The sequence below is a fragment of the Cryptomeria japonica genome, chromosome 9 (genome assembly GCF_030272615.1).
Source record: "Cryptomeria japonica chromosome 9, Sugi_1.0, whole genome shotgun sequence".
In the NCBI taxonomy this organism is placed as follows: Eukaryota; Viridiplantae; Streptophyta; class Pinopsida; order Cupressales; family Cupressaceae; genus Cryptomeria; species Cryptomeria japonica.
In genome coordinates this window covers 453,937,538-453,957,480 of record NC_081413.1, presented here as the reverse complement: position 1 = coordinate 453,957,480, position 19,943 = coordinate 453,937,538, and positions in this window count along the sequence as shown.

The following is a 19,943-nucleotide window of genomic DNA, read 5'->3' as shown; positions in this document are numbered from 1 at the left end:
CCTCTCAAAAGTCTATAAAAGTAGGATTTTGAGTTGAGAAAGAGTTAGTCTTCAAGTTAATAATTTGAGTAAACTTATGCATCCTCCATTCTTCATATGTCATCTTGGAAGCTACCAGTGTTTGTCTAAGAGCAAATCATTTGCAACCAAGAACAGTGGAGTTAGGACACAATGAGACTTAAATCATGAAGGTAATAATATGGCTTTTATTTTAATATTCATTTCATGTAGTTTCATTGGTTGAGTTTGGATTTCCTATAGCATTTTCTTTGTATTTTGTGAAACTAATATGTTGCAGGTAGTATTATGATGATGAAATTCAAGTCGACACATTTTGGCACCCACCGTGGGGCTCGAGCCTTGCATATATCTTTCTAATATCATGTCTAGTTCTCATAAACATAAGTTTAACGCATTTATAATCCAAATTCACGCCTATGTGAATTATGACAATGCATTCATTTAATAGATTAGCACTTTTGTCTCTCAAGTTAGCACATTTAATCCTCAGATTTAGCACTTTTGTCTGCAAATCAACACATGTAATCCTCAGATTAGTGCTTTTGTCTCACAGGTTAACGCGTGTGTCATTTAGGTTAGCGCTTTTGTCTGTGAATTCTTGCATTTAGTCTGCAGAGCAGCACTTTTGTATCGCAAGTTCAGGGTTTTGTCACCTAGGTTAGCGCTTTTGAGGTGAAAGAGAGCGCATTTGCTAGGATAGCACTTTTATTCTTAGCCAACAAACTTTTTCTGCAGGCCCGAATGTCCAAGAACTAAAAATTTCAAACTACTAACATATCTATGTGCAAGATTATTTTAAAGAAAATTTCATGCATTTCCTCACATAGTTAATTAGGAGTTTTATTTTGGAGAGTAACACATCATATCTTGCTCATTTATCTTAACTAAGGGGACAAATTGACAACATGCAACTTGCATTTTGAGTGACTTCTTTAAAGTAGTTGCACATATATTGTAGAAGGCTAAAATAAACTTGTATTTTTTGTGCTTGATGAAGTAGTAGGTAAGTATTCTCTCACCCTCATACGGTGATCAGAAAACCAGACCTACTCTTTTTTTTATGTGTAACCTTTAGAGGGTTTGTCTTCCCGAGTTGCCTTGAGGGGGGCAGTGAGAGGGGAACGACCCAAGTGGAAACGGGCTAATACCAAGTCCCTCTAATCTACTCTAAATAAATCATGTTTGCGATGAAAGTCATAAACAACATGTGTTGATAAGTTCATACCGACACTATGTTTCCCCATAAACCCTATGGAGTGTAACCTCTATAAGCTAGGAACCTTCTGTATTTACAAAGTTGAAAGTGTCGCATGTATGACCACATGACCGGAAGCCTTTCCTAAAAACCACTTGTACTAGTTGCCAAAATCCTTCTAATTGTTGGCGCAGGAGGTTGGACCTCTAAAGCAGCTCACACACATACGGTTCTTAGTAGAGATATTAAGTTTACCATGGGGAGTTTTCATGGAAACTAGTGCTTGTTTGCCCCGGAGAAGTGAGTGACGAGGGTGGAGCCAGTGGGGTCAAGCATCTAAATATTCGCTCTGAATAGCGTAGCCTCGAGAGAAACCCCATGTGAGATTCAACAATTATTGTCTCAGTCTGCCATAGGGTTCGTGCTTGCTTGTGCATTTTGTTTTTCAAACATTGTGTCTTCTATGTCTATAACATGCTCAGAATGGTCAAAATTGAAGAAAATCATCATTTAAAAATGAGCAAAAAACTAACAACTTGCTGGAAAAATTAAAAAATCATTGTAACACAATCAAAACAACTCTTTTAAGGCATAGAACTATGCATTTATTATGCAAAACAGCGCATTTGAACAAGGGTACAATGCTTTGTGTCATGTGTTCACGCATTTGACCAATGGATTAACGCTTTTAAACATAAAATCATGCTTTTATAACAAATTTTTATGCATTTAGTGTCACAGAGCAACGCTTTCAAGCAACAGAGTAGCACATTTGTCCCATAAGTTAACGCTTTTGACCAAAAAGTTAGCGCAAATTCTTTCTCACATTTGAGACAGAACATATCAAACCAAAATTTCAAAGTCGGTATCAAAAACACTTCTTGAGTAGAGTTCTTTAAAACTATCGTAGATCTTCAAACTAGTTCGATAATTGGGTTACTAATCCAACAGGCTATTTCTATAAAGTTTCCATAAGCATAAAACATTCAACAAGCTAGTGATTCAACCATCTTAAGTGCAAAAATCAACATCATTATCAATTTCTCATCAGGATATATCAAATCCTCCATCACGAAACTTGATCAAGCCACCTTTTGTTCATTATCTTGAATATATCATTCCTATTTTGAACCTAGGTTATATCAAAAATCAGAATTGCACTCACATTGGAGTCAAGCAACTTGTAAACTATCATATGCTTATATGACTTTTAAATATTGCCTTAAGAAAAGAAAACTCAGTTATAAAGCTACTCAGAAGAGGATAAGATTCTTGTATATCAATCGCAAGATCTTGTTAAAACATAGGACATTCCTACACCGTTTTCATCACTATTTACGTGGCTGCGGGACAGAATTTGATGGAGAAATTTTGCAAGGACATGTTTTTCAACAAAGAGATGCTTTATCACAACAAACCAACAATAGTGGTAAAATCAATAAATCCTACCTTTCTAAACCAATAATCACCTATTGAGTTATTTTTAGAAGGTCAAAACTTGAGAAATTTTTTGAAGCAATCACATGCCAGTTTGGACTAGAGCTCAATACGAGCAATTAAGAAAACAACAAAAACAAATGGAAGAAGATAATTCAATGTTCCAAACTTTTGAGTATACGGTTGTTGATGAAGAAGAGGTCAATAACACCATTAGAGACCTTGAGTAAGATTTCAATTTCAATAGACTAATGGAAAAGTTATTAGCGAAGCAAAAAGAAAAATATCTTTTAATGTTGGCAAAATCAGGAGCTAAATTGCCACAAGACTTTAACGTAGAAGGCTTGAAAAAAGATGCAGAGATGAGTAATAATCAAAACACAGATGATCCAAATAACGAGGATATAAATAAATAAAGCCATGAAGAAACAAGGGGAGATAAAACAAGAAAAGATCATGATGATGCAAGAAGAGAGCATAGTGATAAAAGAACTTATGAATTTACAAGGAGAATCCGTGTGGATAATCCTTTGTTAACTCTCGCTCAACAAATGCAAACCTTACAACAAAAAATACAAGATATGCATAATGGAATGAATTCCAAGAAGTATTCATTGGAAGATATATGCCCATATCCTTTTGACAAAAGTTTAAATATGATACCATTTCTACAGTATTGCGAAATCCCTAAATACGATAAATACAATGGGAGATCTGAACCTCAAGATCACATTAGGGAATTTTGTACTATGAGTATGGAATTTGCACACAATGAAACTTAACTGATGCGTCTATTGGTAGGAGTTTAAATGGACAATCAATGGAATGGTTCTCAAGACTACCATCTAGAATGAAATATTTTGAAGAACTTGTGAATAGATTTATTTCACAATACTCCTACAATGTAAGAAATGAGATAACAATGCTGGTTTATGAAATGTTAAGCAAAAGAATGGTGAATCTTTCATGATCTTCTTACAGTGATGGAAACGAATGTTTAATAGGTATCCAAGAGATGTACCTGATCAAGAGAAAATGGACATATTCATTGATAACCTTATCAATGAAATGAGTTATCATCTAAAAATGCAATGTCCTCCTTTTCCCAAGATGATTGAAAATGGTCTAAAAATAGAAGACGCAATGGTAAAGAAAGGAGAGCTAAAGCTTTACAATAATTCCTACAATAACAATCACAACAACAACAATAACAATGACAAACCTAAATTCTGGTCAAAGAATAGGAATGTTATCAATGGAGGAAATGACGACAATAATGCTACAAAACAGCAACCAATCTTTAACCTATCAAGTCAAATCCCAAACAATAACAATCAATAGAACAATAAATCCAAGTCTTTCTTCTCCAATCCTCGCAAGAAATTCATAAACATTGGAGAACCCTTGGAATCAGCTTTGAAAACTCTTCTTGCGAATAAACTAATTACTTTACCAGAAGCAAGAAATTATGAACCACAAGTCAAACCTAATTGGTGGAACGACAATCATTTTTGCAATTACCATCAAAATAAAGGACACCAAACTAATTATTGTCAAATATTGAAGCACCTTATCCAAGATTTAATTGATAATGGAACTATCACAGTGGATAGTCATAAGACAAATGAATCACATCTAGCTTTCAAAACTCCGCTTCCAAATTATGGAAAAGGTGAACAATCTAAATCAAAAGATGACAAAGGAAAAACCAAAGTGAACTACACTTATACGTATGATGATGTGGTAAATGTCATCATTCTTAATGATAACACACCTTCAGAACCAATCAACATCATTATGAGAAGCAAATCGAAGGTTACATTTCCAGATATAACAAATGAATCAACATCTACTTCACGACAATATAACTTAGTGGAACAATTGCAAAGAATACCCGCTCAAATCTCAATTTTGGAGCTCCTCAAAGTTTCACCTATGCATAAGGAAATTTTGGAAAAAGCTCTAACGGAAACAACAGTTTCAAAAGACCTAGTTGTAGATCAGTTCCAAAACATGGTGGGACACCTTATAGCTCCTCGTTGCTTACCATTTTCTGAAAATGATGACGCATCCGTACAACATCCTCACAATGCTCTCTTACATGTTGAAGTCACCATTCACAAAACTCGTGTCAAACACGTACTCATAGATGGTGGAGTTGGCTTAAATATTTGTGCATTAAGTTTAATAAAGGTTTTGGGATATTCAAAAAATCCAGTACATCCAAAGAAAAAAATAACCATTAAGGCTTACGATGAAAAAGAACATTCTTCTAAAGGAATTGTGGTGTTACCAATCAAAATAGGACTTGTGGAAAGGAATACATTATGCCAGGTTTTAGATTTGAATCTATCGTATAACATTCTTCTGGGAAGACCATGGATTCACAACATGCAAGCGATTCCTTCTACATATCACCAATGTGTAAAGTTTCCTCATGAGGGACAAGAAGTCACTATAATTGCAGACTCTAGCCAATATTGCAATAATTTGAAGCCAACACAAGATATAAGAGTTCCACATAACAGAGAATCGGTCTATCCCACCAAAGAAATTCAAGAAAAATCATGGGAAACCTTTGAGAAAAAGATCAAATTAAATGATGAAGGAATGGGAAAATATTCTTTACATAGCTTGCCAATTTCACCTAAATCATATGGAAAGCCTACAAATGTTCAACCATGGATCTCAGAAAAATCAGTAGAAATGTTTGATGGAGCATTTGTTAGAGCTGGCACACTTGCAAAAGAAACTGAAGACAAGGACATTCTTAGTTGGTTGTACAAAGATGAAAATGAAACTATAGCAACAGCTACAAAAGTCAATATTCTCATACAGCAATATGGAAATGGTTATAAGATCATACAAAAAATGGGATATGAAGGAAAAGGACCAACTGGTAAGCGACAAGAAGGTATTTCAGAACCTATTTGTCCTCACTTGCAATCTAAAGAAGATAAATCGGGACTTGGATATCCAAAATCAAATCAAAAGCAAAATAATTATCAACAGCCAAACTGGAGAAAGAAAACAGTCCCTAAAGAAGAACCATGGCAAGAAAAGCTACACCAAGCAGTAGAAATAGTAGCCAATAAACAAGAAGAATATGAGAAACAACGGGAAGAGCTTGCAATCAAAAGAGACGAAGAATCTTGCAAACAATTTCAAGGAATACCAAAAAGTGTTGAATCTAAGCAAGATATTCCAGAAGCAATGAAAGAAGAGATGGCCAAAATCATATAACTATTTTCACCATACAATATTCTTGTATGGTATAGTGGTATAATCCTACACAATGGTTCAAAGACAGATTCAAATGAATATGAATGGGGTTCATATTTATCATCTAGTGTATCAACTGACTAAAAGGATAAAGAACAAGCAGCGATTACAAATGAAGACTCATCTTTCACAAAACAAAGGAAAGAGTTAGAAAGAAGACAAGAAGAACTCAGAATTCAGAGGAAAGAGGCATATACAAGACAACAAAAGAAAGAGGATGAAAAAGAACAAGAAGTAACACCACAAGAAATGCAAATAGTTATTGATCAAGTATCAAGAAATATCAGATTTCTATCAAATGATGAGTAAGAAGTACCAAGGTATGGAAGAACTAATAGATAGTCAAGTAGGATTGACTATTAGTCCAGAAGAAGGTGAGTTTGAGAGAAGATAGAAGATAGCAAAATAATCCTCTATGTCATGTACACAAGTATGTCAACTTCAAAATACAAATGAATCTATTGAAATTAATCAAGAAGGAACTTGCAGTATTAAAGATGTATGTGTTGATATAATTCATTCATTTGAGGGACAAATGTCAGAAGAAGAGTCACTTGATTGTGAACCACAAAATACCAATATTGATTTTGTTAGAACTGATTGGATAACACTTGGGAGAGAGTATCCTCAAGAGCGTTCTATCTATGACATTACCTACTCTACGCCAAATTATGACTATTATGTCATGAACCTTGAAGCACCTAACAATGACGATGACTATGACTTACCCCTTCTTCATCCAGGACTAATTGATTGGGATAACCTATAAAACCCCGAATTGGATGTATTTTCCAATGACCATGACTTAGTTGTGTATCTTAATGTTGTCGAACCCATAACACCTAAGATATCTTCCATCGCGGAATCAAGTAACGTTTCTTGCAGTCAGGAGAATGCCAAACTTTCCAGTCGCAAAATTGAAATAAAACAAGAAAAAATACCTAGTGTTGAAAACCATTTCATGGCAACACTAGATCAATCAAGAGGAAAAATAAAGGATGTATCTGATGGTGAAAACCTCTTTGAGGCGCCAAAAGATGGAAAATTTGACATCCTCCCTACATTTTTTTAGCAGAGATCTGCTATTCTAATAGAGCCAACATAAGCAATAAACATTGGCACGCCAAAGGATCCCAAGATACTTCATCCTGTTGCATCATTATCAGATGAAGAGAGGAAAGAATACATAGAATTCTTCAGACAAAGACAAGTAAATTTTACTTGGTCCTATGCAGACATGTCAGGACTTGATCCAGATCTTATCATGCATCATCTCAATGTGGATCTAAAAGCAAAACCAGTTAAACAAAAGCTAAAGAAGATGCATCCACACATCGCTCTCCTTGTAAAAGTTGAGCTAAAGAAACTATTGGATGTGGGTTTCATAAGACCTGTTGCCTATCCAAAATGGGTTTCAAGCATTGTGTCAGTGTTAAAGCTAGATAAAAGCATAAGAGTTTGCACAGATTTCAGAGATTTGAACAAGGCATGTCCCAAAAATGATTTCCCATTACCCAATATTGATATAATTGTCGACTTATCAGCAAGACATCAGATGTTTTGATTAATGGATGGATTCTCGAGATACAATCAAATAAGAATTGCCTCTCAAGATCAAGAAAAGATAGCGTTCCCCTGTGCATGGGGTACTTACTTCTAGAATGTTATGCCATTTGGGATTAAGAATGCAGGAGCAACTTATCAAAGAGCCATGACAACAATTTTCCATGATATGATGCATACGTTTATGAAAGACTATGTAGATGATATACTTGCAAAATCTCATACAAGGAAAGAACATTTGAACATCTTGGGCAAGATCTTTGATAGGCTCAAACAATTGATATCAGCTAAGATTGAATCCAAGGAAATGTGCATTTGGAGTAACCTCTCGAAAAATTCTTGGGTACATTATATCAGCTTGTGGAAATGAAGTAGATCCAGAAAAGGTCAAAGCTATCATGGAAATGGAATCACCTAGGAACATAAGTCAATTGCGTTTTTTACAAAGAAGATTGGAATCAATCAGAAGATTTGTCTCTCAATTAGCAGATAGATGTCATCCATTCACTCATCTTTTACATAAGAATGTTCCATTCAAATGGGATCATAAGTGTGAAGAAGCTTTTATGCAAATCAAATAATATCTGATGAATCATCCAGTACTTGTATCACCAATCAAAGGGAAACCATTGTTGCTTTATATATCAGCGACAAATGTATCATTAGGAGTTCTTTTAGCACAGCATGATGAAGAAGGTAAAGAAAGAGTAGTCTATTACATCAGTAGAACACTTGTAGGCTATGAATTAATCTATACATCAGTAAAGAAGACATGCCTAGCAGTTGTATTTGCAACTTAGTAACTATGACATTATATGTTGACTCATTATGTGAAACTGATAGTAAAAATAGATCCACTAAAGTATTTGTTGAACAAGTCAACTTTGACAGGCAGACTGGCAAAATGGGTTATGGTACTAAGTGAGTTTGATATAGAATATGTTGATCGAAAAGCTATCAAAGGACAAGTCATTATTGATCAATTAGTTGAAGCACCGTTACAAGATAACATACCATTGCACATTGAATTTCTTGATGCGGACATTCTGACAATAAGTACAAAATTTTGGGAGTTGTACTTTGATGGTTCCTATACACAATATGGATCATGTGTGGGAATTTTGTTCGTCACACCTCAAGGACACACAATTCCAAAATCATATAGACTGCGGTTTCCATGCACAAACAATACTACAGAATATGAAGCATTGACTCTAGGACTCAAAATGGCTATTGAATGGAACGTTAAGGAATTACACGTTTATGGTGATTCACAGCTCATAATCAATCAAATAAATTATGATTATCAAACTAAGGATGACAAGTTCATGCCCTAAAAATAGTTGATAGAAGAGCTTAAAGAACATTTTGAAGAAGTATCATTCACTCAAATCCCAAGAAATGAGAATAAAGCAGCAGATGCAATGGCTACAATAGCATCTCTCTTGCAGAATTAGAAGAATCAACAACGTTATGAATTCCTGGTGGAAGATATCTTGAAACCTACCATTGAATCCCAACATAGCCACATGATTTGCCATATATCTAGAACCAATCAATCCTTATACAGCCAAACTTATCAATACTTAAAAGAGAATATCCTTCCTTCTGACCTATCCCGCAATCAGAGAAGAAATTTTATCCGTCAGTCATCATGCTATACTATTATTGTTGATACCTTATATAGGAGAGGTCTAGATAGCACTTTATTGAGATGTCTCGAAGAAGAAGAATCTGAGAAAGTTCTTAACGAAGTTCACGCAAGTATTTGTGGCACACACTCAAGTGGATTAACACTGGCTAAGAAACTTCTTCGTATGGGTTACTATTGGCCTACTATGGAGAGAGATTCATTCACATATGCCAAGAAATGCAAACAATGGCAGATACATGGGAATCTCATCCACGCACCAGCACAAGAATTGCATCCTATGGCAAGATCATGGTCATTTTCTCAATGGGGCCTTGATTTGGTAGGTAAGATAAATCCTTCATCCTCTAATGGACATAAGTTCATTTTAACTGCTAGTGATTATTTCACTAAATGGATTAAATCAATACCTTTGACCAAAGTGACAGGGAAACAAATATCATCATTCATCTTGAATTATATAATCTGTCACTATGGAGTCCCTATGACCATTATCACTGATAATGGACGACCATTTAAGAATCAAGATGTGAAAGAACTATGTGAGTGATTCCATATCCAACATATGTTTTCTACAACCATATTATCCACAGGGAAATGGTCAAGCTAAGGCATCAAACAAGACTATCTTGAAAATCCTGAAGAAAACAGTCAATGAAGCTGGTAAAGACTGGCACATTCAGTTAAATCCTGCTCTTTGGGCATACCAAACCAGCATCCACACACCAACGGGGGTAACTCCATATTGCTTAGTCTATGGATCAGAAGCCATATTACCAGTAGAAGTAGAGATACCTTCTCTACGAGTTTCCTTGAAAGGTCTTATACCAGATGAAGAAGAACGAGTCTCTAGACTTCAAGAACTTGAGCTGATTCAAGAACGTCGCCAAAATGCAACAGATCATTTCAAGGCATATAAACATAGAATGGCGAGAAGTTATAATCACAGAGTCAAGCCACGCATTTTTCAGATTGGAGATATAGTTCTAAGGGAGAATCTGAGAAATCAACAAGACCGAGAAAAGAAGGGTAATTTTGAACCAAATTGGTTAGGTCCTTTTGTCATAGTAGCAGCATATGGCTCAAGAGCATACAAGTTATCTACCCTTGAAGGTGATTGGTTTGATGAACCTATCAATTACATCCATCTCAAGAAATTCTATGCTTGAGATATAGTCCTAAAAAAATCAGTAAAAAGCATATAAAGTCCTGAAGAAATTAGTAAAAATCGGAAAAGCAGAAAATCCCTAAAAAGTATAAAATAGTGAAAACAGAAGAAGAAAAAAATTAAAATATGATAAAAATGCAATAAATTTAGATAGTGAAAACCTGTTAAACAGGCACTATCTAAAAAAGTGAGTTCTTCCATCTATGAGAACACTTTGTGCACCTATCCACTCCTTCCTATCGCATATATCGCTTCCATCTATCCTAGCTCATCCATTGCTCTGAACAACTAGCAAGAAATATGCAGCTTACCAATAGTTATCAATCTTTGACATACTTGTCGTAGTCACAGTCTTAGATTTTATCAAAATCAATCATATCTGCATTATATCCCGCCATGGTTTGGATTTTGATCAATTCATGCATCCATAATAAAGTTTTGTTTTCGATGGGGGAAAAATCCTAAATCCTTTTGTTAAGGTGATCTTTTGAATCTTTGAAAAATCCAAAACATTCGGAAAACTTAGAAAAACAAACAAAAACACTTAGGGTTTTGAAACAGATAACGAGCAACAAAGCAATGAAGATCAAGGCCTTTTGTAACAACTGAATCGTGAAACTCAGAAAACAAAGAATAAACCAGCAAGTAATAAAAGATTATCAATGATCATTCATCAAGATGATTATATTAGTTAATGACCATGAGAACATGTGAATGACATACAAGATTCAGTGTTTATATCTTGATTTTATTGCTAATCATGTACTCTATGAGACTCAAGGATGTCCCATGACTAGAGAAGCTATGATAGGGCATGATTATTTTCTTTATTTGTTGTTTGTAGTTTATCTCTTATTAAGGTATGTACTTGTCTAAGGATATGATTGGCAAAAGATCAAGGAGGACGTTCTGAATCATGCATGAAAGGGGATAATCTTTGTCTATTCTACAAGAAATACTCAGGTCAACTTGATTCATTATATCAAGCTGCTTGTATAAACTTGATATATCAAAATCCATGTAAGAAATACTCAGGTCAGCTTGAATCATTATGTCAAGTTGCTTGTATTTTCTTACAACATTTTAAAGCTCAATGATGAAATCAAGCACTGTTATAAGACAGCCTATGAAGAATAGAAGTATCATTTTAGTTAGATCATTTAAATTAGCTCATTGATTCATATGCATTATAAGCATTCATTGTCAGTTGCATTATAAGCATTTCATTCCATTCAAAGATCAACGGTCATAAATAAAGATTGAGTATACTTGGACAAACAAAAAAATTGCATTTGATCATTGTAGGATCATTCATCTTTGGAATCATTTAAATTATTATCATTCATTTCATTTAGTTGCATTTCAATCATTGCATTAGTTTGCATTCCATTAAGTGCATTTCATAATCATGTAGTATATCATCATTATTATTTGCATTAGGATCATTATCATTGTAGTTCTTAAGGTCATTTAGTTGCATCTTTGCACTTAGATTCATTAATCATTATAAGCATTATATATGAGCATCAAAAACATTCCATGTAAATCATTTTCTTTTCAAAATCATTATATGCATACACATTAAAATTATACAAAAATAAAATAAAATCAACATTCATTTGCATTCCCATATAGATCATTGCATTTGCATCATTTAAGTAAAGCATGTCATTTAAGTTAGTAATCATTTTCATTTGCACCCATGATCATCAAAATCAAAAATCAAATGCATTTTCATTTCATAATCATCGCATCGTATAGATCGGTATCATCATTGCATCATCATATAGAACATCATCATCATGAAAATAAAGGAAAGAAAAGATCATCATAACATCATCCATGTTATCAGTGCATATAGATCATCATCATATAGAGTAACATGCATAATAAATCATATAATCAACTGATAGTGTAGGTTTTTATTTTCCTAGTTGGGTTTATTGTTTTCCCTTTTCCTAGGTTTTTCCTACACTTTAATTAAGTTTGCTTAGGTTAATAAAGCATGTTCACTTAAGACAAGTGGGTATTGAGGTGTCGACATGCTATGAGGAGGTGCATTTACTATGTTTAGACAATCATGGTGGTCTCTCCTCATTGGCAGGTATTGCCACCTCCACCCCTCTCTTGAGTCCATATAAACATGCTACCTTGCTTGTATTTTCATATAGTTGGAGATAGTAATCTGATGCTATTTTCCTTTTGAGCACTTCACATCAATTTTCTCTCAGATCATTGTTATGTTGTTTATTTCATTTGCATTTACACTTTATTTGATCTATCTCTTTCATTTCAATTATGGGTTGTAATATGTTTCTCAGGTTTTAACATGGTATCAGAGTCTGTTTTGAAAGATTAGATTATTGTAGAGATCTTGTAAAATCTTGTTGTGTTTTCTTTTGCATTTTGCATGATCTAAAAAACCAGCAAAGGTTTATGAAGATCTAGTAATATTGTTTTACATATATATGTTTTTTGTAAAACAAGGTTTTTGAAGCTTAGATTTGTGAAGGAACTTTCAAATAGTGTGTTTTCAAGCCTAACAGACCTTTCCTTTGTGTTTGGAAGGTCCAAAAACCTGTATTTTCATATAAAGTGTGTGCAGATCGGACACCAGAAGCTTTGCATGTCATTTTTTCTTTGTTGAAGGCGTTTTTTTAACACTGTGGCCCCATCTTCTGAAAGTGATAAAGAAAAATGTTTTCTAAGTTTGTTTTGCCGTTGGAAAAAACCATCTGGGTCATTGCCAAATTTTTTATTAACTTAACAAATCGTTTGAAAATCGCATCGGAAATCTTCAGCCAGACCCCTCACCATTGCAGTTTTCATTTTTGCATCTGATCTTCAGATGAGGTTTTCTCAGTCCTACAGAGGTTATTTTCAATGCAATTTTTTTTTAAATGGGGTGTTTTTCCATGCTATTTGCAGTGGTGCAATCAATCCTTTCTTAGAAGTTACCAATTTTCCAGAAATTAAGTTTTATCAGCAGATCTGAAGGGCAGTTCTCGTTTTATGAACTTCAAACTACTATAACTTTCACATATGATCTCGGATTCAGGTCATTCTTTTTTTGAAAGTGGATTATTTTTCAAGTAGAATACATTTGTGTTGGTTTGATGCTCATATTCTGAGATATTATTTTTTCCTTCAGTATTTGTGTCCATTTTTTGGACTTTGTAAAACTCTGGAAAATAACTCCAGCATTGTAAATGCACTAAATTATAAAGTGTCGCCTTATAATATCTGGGGAGGGTGATTTTTGATCTAGTACAAAGGGGGGTTCTAGTGTGTTCTCTCTGAGTTTTTCATCTCTCTTTCCTGCACAAGCAATCTTACTTTTTACATTAAAATGGATCAAAATACAATATCAATACTCACACCTTACAATTACCATGAGTGGAAGTCAAAAATGACAATCTATCTTAAGAAGTTGGGGTTGTTTAGAGTAACTATGGGACTTGAAACTGAACCAACACTAATTGTAGAAAAGCCAAAATGGTTTAACAAATGTGATAAAGCTTATGGTACTCTATACATGTCTATATCTTCTGATCTTTTTTTTCATGTTGAATCTGCTACAACTCCAAATGATGGATGGACAACATTAGAAGGGTTGTTTGGTAAACAAGATGAGTTAAGGGGACACCAATTGGAGAATGAGCTAATAGGGATAAATCCATGTAATTTTGATACAATTCAGGACTTCTTCACAAAATTAAAGGTTGTAAGATTGCAATTGAAGGCATGTGAGATAGATAAGAAATATTCACAATTGATTCTAAGCATTCTTTCCAAACTTGGTCCAAACTATTCAGTTTTTGTGTCTACTTTCTATGCTACAAAAAGTGTCTTAGGAACTAACTTTAAAATGCCTTCTCTTGATGATTTTGCAAAAGAACTCACACAAGAACAGGATAAGATGATTCAAATGGGCACAATTAATCCCTCTAAATCTCAAGCCTTGATTGCCACCCAAGGTACAAAAGATCAAAATGGGTTTTCTAAGCAAAAAAAGAAACAAAAGAACCAAGGAGAAAATAAGCAAGAATAGAAGCCAGTTACTACAAAAGCAACTAATGATGCATCTTCTTCAAAGGGTGACAAGCCCAAGAAGGAGAAAACTAAGTGTTCCTATTGTAAGAAACCTGGTCATGATCAACATAAATGTCTAAAGAAGCAAATTGATCATTTGACTCATCTTCTAGAAAAGAACAACATCAAGGTGCTTGATTCTGTCAAACCAAGTTCATCTCAAGAATCTTCAAAGGACACAAGTAAGGGGAAAGGAAAGGGCAAGGCCCTAGTTGTTGTTTCTTCCCAGCCTAATTCCTGGATTGTCGACTTCGGTGCTTCGCACCACATGGCTTCATCAAAGGATAGTTTTTCCTCCTTAGAGTCATGTTCTATGCCATCTATTATATTGGGTGATGACACTCCTGCTGAAGTGCATGGGAGAGGGTCTGTTGACGTGGGTGAAGGAACATTTCAAGATGTCCTTTTTGTTCCATTTTTGTCAACTAATCTCCTATCTATCTATCAGATCACTCACACTGGTTCTGGCAAGCGGGTTGAGTTCACTCCAGACACAGTGGTAATTAGTGAGATGCATAATGGCTCTACAATTATAGTGGGAAAGGCAGATCATCAGTCTAGACTGTATCACTTTTCTCACTTTGTTCCTGATTCTCCTTCACTTGCATTTCTTACTCACTCAGATGAGGTGAGTCGTTTGTGGCATCACCGGTTTGGCCACTTGAACTATTGCTACTTGCAGTAGCTTAGTCAGCATGACATGGTTATAGGGTTGCCTTCTATTTGATTTCTTGATGGAGTTTGTCAAGGATGCATTCTTGGCAAGCACCCTGAAGAAAAAATTGATAAAGGCAAAGCATGGAGAGCCACACAGCTTTTGGAGCTAGTTCACAGTGATTTCGCAAGAGCATTTCCAAATCCTTCTTTCAGTAGGGTCAAATATGTCTTGACATTCATCGATGATCTTTCTTGGTACACCTTTGTATATTTTCTCAAACAAAAGTCTGAGGTCTTTGAGTCTTTTCAATAATTCAAAGCCTTTGCAGAGAAGCAATCAAGGAAAACCATCAAGGTTTTGCGCACCGATAATAGGGGGAATATGTCAACCAGAGGTTTGAGCAGTTTTGTATCTCAGAAGGCGTTGATCTTCAACACACAGTTCCCTACACTCCACAACAAAATGGAGTTGTAGAATGTAAGAATCGGTCCTTGAAGGAAATGGCTAATTTTATGATCCACTCCGGATCATTGGCACCTCAGTATTGGGCAAAGGCCATCAACTGTGCATGTTATATCCAAAATCGAGCTCCTCATTGAGCTATGAAGGGGGTAACTCCTTTTCAAGCTTGGACTGGTCAGAAACCCATAGTCAAACACTTCTGAGTGTTTGGGTCTTCTGCATGGGCCCACATTCCAACAAAGAAACGTAAGGCTATGGATCCGCAGAGCAAGCCTTGCATATTTGTTGGGTATCCAGATGGTGTTAAGGCTACAGGCTTCTCCATCCTACCACACATGAGCTTTTCATTGAGAGGAGTGTTCATTTTGAGGAGGATGCTTCTAGTTTTTCTTCTACCACTTCTCCATCTTTCATTCCTATGGAGACATTGCAACTTCATGATGATAGTTCTTCTGAGGATTTTAATCCTCCTGATCCTTCGAAGGAGTCTTCTTCCTCCACTTCAGATGACGATGGCGAGAATTTATCTTCCTCTTCTCTTAGTCATCCTTTAGAGGGTGATGATTCTCCTCTAGATTCTCCTCATTCTCCAATTACTGTTCCTCTTTGGGCTCATCAGACATTGGAGTCAACAAATGATTGGGTTGGTGATCCTTCAGATGAGAGAAAAACAAGGTCACAATTTGAGCATGATCCACATCTCTTCTTTGCTATAGTTTCCGATCCACAGAGCTTTTGAGAAGCTTTAGGTGTCCCCGAGTGGGATGCAGCTATGCAGGAGGAGTTCAATTCCTTGGAGAGGAACCATACTTGGGATTTTCTCCCTCTTCCTAAGGGAAGGAAACTTGTTTGGTTCAAATGGATCTACCAAACAAAATTTATTGTAGATAGGTCGGTTGATAAGCATAAGGCTCGCCTGGTCACCAAAGGATTCTCCCAAGTTGTTGGGATTGACTACTCTAAGACTTTTTTGCCAGTTGCCAAGATGAATTCCATCTGACTTGCCCTTGTTGTTGTTGCAACCCATCACTAGGAAGTTCATCAAATGGATGTGAAGAGTGTTTTTCTTCATGGTGACCTTCAGGAGGAGATATATATGGAGCAGCCATAGGGGTTCGTCTAGGATCATTCACTTGTTTGTCGCCTTTGAAAGTCTCTCTATGGCCTTAAACAGGCCCCTCGTGCCTAGTATGCCAAGATGGACTCCTTCCTTCTGTCAGTTGGGTTCACTTGGTGCCATTCTGATCCAAATGTCTACATTTTGCAGCAGGATTATACTCTCACCTTCCTTGTTCTCTATGTTGATGACTTGTTGATCACTGGGAGTCACTCATCCCCTATCAATGCAGTCAAAACTACCCTTCATGATCGCTTCTTGATGTTTGACTTAGGCCTACTCCACTTGTTGGTATTATGGATGACTTCATCATGTGTTGCATTGGTTTTGTCATTGATGTCAACACTTATCTTTCTGGAGGTCTACATTGTTGATTTGGCACTCTGGTTATATTGGTTTGTTGTTGAACCGGCACATTGTGGTCCCGATATGGATATTGGCTTATGCACAATCACCAGTATATGTTTCATCGGCAGCTTATATGTTTCACCAACAACTCAGGAAGTCGATGATGACTTGTTATCATCTAGAGATCATTTGGTTATGTCAAAGACATGGATTGGATGTTTGCAATTGGTGTTTTGCATATTGGTTTGATCGGGTTCACATATTTGCCTTAACTGGCAGATAGGTCTAGGTTATGAACCGGTACAAGATATCATGTTCCAGATTAGCACGGCACGTTTTGGAAATGGTTTATTGATTGGATAATGTGTAAATGTATTGAGGTCGACATATTGTATTGCATCAAGACTTATTTTGTAAATGTAATATCTTTAGGGAGCCGACCTAATCATGAGGTCTTAGGTTTTGTATAAATAATTGTAAGATGTATGAGTGTATGTATGAGTGTGTGCGAATATTGAAGATCATTGTGAAGAGTGAAAATAAGCAGATCCTTGTGCGAATCACGCAGATATTATCTGAAGGTTGAAGGAAAGGTTATGAAGTTGTTTGGCATTCATGGTCAAAGCTTAAACTGGTACTGAATCCAATATTGTAGATGCTATACTAAAGCAGTACATTGTTATTGGATTTAACCATCCAATTGTAGTCAGTGTGACTCCTATTTTGTGATTGAGTAGTGAGCTCTAGGCGGTTGGCCTTTCTGCATGTGCAAACCCCATTATTGTATTCACTTACTATCTACAGTAGTATCATCTAATTGTGGGTAAGGTTTCCCGCCCTGGTTTTTCCCCTTACAAGGCTTCCACGTCAAAATCTTTGTGTCATGTGTTGTGGATGTGTTTTTCTTTCTGTTTCATGCATTAAGTTGTACTGGTATTGCTATAATTGTTAATCTGTATCGGCACTGAGTTTTAAGTTGAAATAATTGGTTTTGGGTTATAATTTATTGACAACTGATTCACCCCCCCCCCTCAGTTGTCCTTCCCGGTTCCTAATACCACTACTTCTTAGGGATTGAGATCACTCAGTCACCTTCTGGTATCTTCATTGGACAACCTAAGTACGCTCTTGATATGCTCTCGAGATTTCGCATGGCTAACTGTAAGCCCGCACCGACTCCATTTCTGTCAGGAGTCAAACTTGAGGCTTCTTGTTCTTCACCCTTGGCGGATGCTACCTTGTATCGTCAATTAGTTGGAAGCCTCATATATTTGACTCACACGAGGCCTGATATTTCATATGCAGTGGGCCTGGTCTCCAGGTTCATGCAGGAGCCACGTGAGCTGCATTGGAAAGCAGCTAAGCGGATTCTTCACTATGTACAGGGTACTCACAGTTATGGGATTCATTATACAGCGGGAGTGGATATTGACTTGGTGGGATATACAGATTCAGATTGGGCAGGTGATTCTCAGGATCGCAAGTCCACTTCAGGGTATTGCTTCTCTCTTGGTTCTAGTCCAGTTTCTTGGTCGAGCAAGAAACAATTAGTTATTGCTCTTTCATCTACTGAGGTTGAGTATCGAGGAGCAATTAATGTTGCTACTAAGGCCATTTGGTTTCAAAATATTTTCACTGAGTTTGGCATTTCCTTTCGAAAGCCTACAATCATCTTTTGTGACAACTAGAGTCCTATTCAGATTTCTCGCAATTCGGTCCATCATCAACGGACCAAGCACATTGAGATTCACATGCACTATATTCGAGAGCTGGTTCACGACCAGGTTCTTGATCTTCAATACTGTCCGATGTCAGATCAAACTGCAGACATCTTCACCAAACCCTTCACTGAAAGCAAGTTCATTCATTTGAGAGGTTTGCTTGGGGTGCGGCAGGTGTTCTCTTTTGTTGGGGGTCTTCTTAGTTCCTTTTTTCTCTCTCTATTCTGGGCGAGGTGTACTCTCCTTTGTTGGGGGGAGCTTCTTTTTTGTTGGGGGGAGGAATATGTACATGGGTACCTCATCAGGCTTCATTTGTCGGGACCCATATTTTCACCCACCTAAGCTATGCTTAAAGGGGGGTGTTAGTGTAGGTTTTTATTTTCCTAGTTGGTTTTATTATTTTTCCTTTTCCAAAGTTTTTCCTACACTTTAATTAAGCTTGCTTAGGTTAATAAAGCATGTTTACTTAAGACAAGTGGGTATTGAGGTGTCGACGTGCTATGAGGAGGTGCATTTACTATGTTTGGACCATCATGGTGGTCTCTCCTCATTGGTCGGTATTGCCACCTCCACCCCTCTTGAGTCTATATAAACATGCTACCTTGCTTGTATTTTCATATAGTTGGAGATAGTAATCTGATGTTATTTTGCCTTGGAGCACTTCACATCCATTTTCTCTCGATATCACTGTTATGTTGTTTATTTCATTTGCATTTACAGTTTATTTGATCTATCTCTTTCATTGCAATTCTGGGTTGTAATCTGTTTCTCAGATTTTAACATCAACATCATATAGAGTCCATGTCTGCATATCATCATAAAACAATAAAAAGTCCAAGTATACAATGATATCAAAGAAATAATCAATAAAGTACAATGTCCCATGATACAAATCAATGTCTCATATCAATACATCTAGATCCTACTACAACATGATATCAACAAAATGTTAGTTCTTGATCCAATCAATCCGCTATCCTATCCGCTCACTTGAGATTTCAATCAATCTCTTTGACCACATGTTAGCGATGCTCATTCATCATGAGGTTACGCATCTAGTCTATCCAATCTTGAGTTTACATCATTGACGTTCACCAATCATGAAGTCAATCAAACTCTATCCTATCAGATCATCAAAGCTTCGAGTTTCTATCATTGACCCTCATCGAGCATAAGGTCAATCAAACTCTACCAATCATCAAATCAAGCAAAATATCCAAGTAATCAA